This window comes from Octopus bimaculoides, chromosome 5 (genome assembly GCF_001194135.2).
Source record: "Octopus bimaculoides isolate UCB-OBI-ISO-001 chromosome 5, ASM119413v2, whole genome shotgun sequence".
Lineage (NCBI taxonomy): Eukaryota > Metazoa > Mollusca > Cephalopoda > Octopoda > Octopodidae > Octopus > Octopus bimaculoides.
Window position 1 is genome coordinate 9,269,991 of NC_068985.1, and position 3,036 is coordinate 9,273,026.

General features: G+C 37.2%; 1 protein-coding gene across 1 annotated transcript in view; it reads right to left on the reverse strand.

Annotated features, from left to right (window-relative positions):
* Nucleotides 1-3,036, reverse strand: part of LOC106877297 (short-chain dehydrogenase/reductase family 9C member 7) — a 27,985-nt gene that overhangs the window by 13,508 nt on the left and 11,441 nt on the right. The window lies entirely within an intron of this gene.

The following is a 3,036-nucleotide window of genomic DNA, read 5'->3' on the forward strand; positions in this document are numbered from 1 at the left end:
CAAAACATTTCTGTAGTTACGGTTAGGGTTTTAGTTTTATGGTTAGGATTAGGAGGATAGGGTTTTAGGGGTTAGGGTTAGTGTTGGAGAAAAAAACAAAATTTAAGAGTTTGGGGAGGAAGGGAGAGGGGGGAAATTTTCACATTGCCGATTTTTAGCAATTTTCCGGAACCTCTGTATCCGAAAACGGGGGCTTTTGGCAAAAAAAAAAATTTTTAATAAACAAATTTACGAGAAAATGTGTGGGAGACGGGAGAAAGTCTTTCCCAAAGGGGCTAATGTAGTTTCGCACCTCTCCTTGAAAAATGCATTTTTTTTTTTAAATGTTTTTCGTATCCCTACGTTTTAGATATCGAGATTACGAATATGCAAAAAAGTTTTTCTTATTTCACCCCCACACCTCTTAGTACCACCACCACCACCACCCCATTTAAATTTTTTATTATCTTTTTTTACTTATTCGTAATCTCCGACATCTAAAACGTAGGGATCCGAAAAATGTTTTTCGAAAGAACGCATTTTTCAAGGAGAGGTGCATTAACCCCAAAACGAAATATGGTGTCCCTATCAACAATTAATAGGTATGTACCAGTTGATATAAAACTAGTATGCAAGAAGAAGAAGAAGAGGAATGTACCGACATCTCGAAATGATGAAATGCAAAGTTGACCTCAGCAGGATTTGAACTCATTTTTTTAAAACTGCCAAGCTCATCTAGATTCTTTATAACTAGACCCAAAATTCCTCGAACGTTCATATTTCCGTAAACGTCAGTAATTCCAAGAAATCTTTTGACAAATTTATTCATTTCTTTGAAAGATGAAAGATAAGAGACAACCGGCTTACGTCAGAATCTTCGCTTATTAAAAATGTCAACAAATATGCACTCCTTAATCTCCAAAATATTTTAGTCCGACTTTGGCTTTCATTCTTTCGGGGTCGATAAATTATGTACCAGTTACATACTGGGGTCGATCTAATCGACTGGCCCCCTCCCCAAAATTTTCAGGCCTTGTACCTAGAGTAGAACAGAATATATATTTTAATAAAAGAGATATTCATGCACACATGCATACAGACAGAGAGACAGACGGACGGACAGCGTTTCTATTTGGAAATGCTAGATTTGATCAACAACGCAATTTATTAGAAATATTTCTCAGGCAGTGAGCCGGTAGAATTGTCAGGAGGCAGACAAATGTTTAGCGGCATTTCGTCCGTCTTCACGTTCTAAGTTCAAACTCCAGCGAAGTCGACTTTGTCTTTCATCCTTTCGGGGTCGATAAAAATAAGTACCAGTTGAGTACTGGGGTCGGTGTAATTGACTTACCACACCCCACCCGAACTTTCTAGCTTTGTGGTAACATTTGAAATCATTATTAGAAATATTTCTGAGGCGATGAGCTGGCGAAATCGTTAGCAAACCGGACAAAATGCTAGACGGCGTTTCGTCCGTCTTTGTGTATAAAGTTCAAATTCTACCGAGGTCGATCTTGCGTTTCATCCTTTTATGAGTCGATGAAATAGGTACCAGTAGAACCCTGCGGTCGATGTAAACGACTCCCCTCAAAAACCAGGTCTTGTGCCAAAAGATTAGAAAGAATTAGTTAAATTATATAAGCTAAATATTCTTGAATAGTTGCTCTGAGTTTCACGCTACCAATTATCCAAACAACCGAAAGAAGAAGTAAAAAAATAGATACGCACAAATATTCATAAAAATAAAAAGATGTGATTAATTATCGAAATTTTATTGGTCTTTCTTCCCACACAAACACACGCAGAAAAAATATTCGAAAATATGTCACCCATTCATCTATTCAGTTGTCATACGCAGAGCATGTGATGCTTGTATTTTGTCACGTGCAAACGCACGAGAAATATAATTATTGAGCTTAATAATTGTAAAATGAGAAGCAGAATGTTAATTAGCGTCTGACAAAAATTAAGAGTCTCCTCTTTCACCAATTTCCTTCCGATCTGATTCTTGTAATTTAATTTAAAGTACACAGGATTTTAGATGTACTCCGAGTATTACTTATTCACTTAAGCCTTTGGACCATAGGCCATCGACGACCTTTCTTCACTGCCCTCGATTCTGAACTGTCTTAAGGCCTTTCTCTCACAGGATCTGTTGATTCTGAATTGTCATTCATGCTTTTGCAACTCTTCTTTTTTCCTAATTAAACCCTCCATATTAGTCAAGCCTCAATCTTTTGACCTGTCCAACAAGGGAGGAGTCCCTACAAAGATCTTGTACTCCACTGGCACAGCTCTCAGCCCCAACATCGCGACAAGGATGAACTCAGAACTTTAAGTCAAAAGAAATGCCGGTTAAGGAATTTTCCTGGCAGGGTAACGCTTCGGCCAGCTTACCACCTTCAGATTAGCGCCAAAACCTGAATGACTTAATCGGACCCTTAAACTGGACTCCGAGTATTGAACTAGCCTTAAACAGGTTGTCGTCTCATGAAAGTCAAAAGCAGAGCAGGGTAATACTATAAGATTGGTTTCACATTTTGCCACAAGGCCAGCAATTTTGTGAGTGTGAGGTAAATTGATCACATCGACTCAATTTTATCAATTCTGAAAAGATGAAAAGTAAAGTCGACCTCAGCGAAATTTGAACTCAGAACTTTAAGTCAGAAAAAATGCCGGTTAAGGAATTTGGATCTATTTTAAAACGGGGGCCACATTTTTCATTAATGTTTTACGTTGTGTTTTTGGTACGGAAAGACTTTCAAACTTCGTATACTTATCTATTTTGTGTTATAGAACAGAAAAAAATGTTTGTATTCGAATTTATTTCATGTAAAAAATTGTCTTATTTCGATAATTTCTACTAATCACTGACGTCTATTCAGTTGAAAACAGTTAGCGCTGTAACGGTGTATATCGTATTAATCCCCTAACCCTAACCCTAACTCTAGAATCCGAACTCTAAAATTGTTACACACATAGATACGCACAGCGTAATTTATTATATAAACAATATATGCGTATAAATTACGATTAAACCGGATGAAATATGTCACA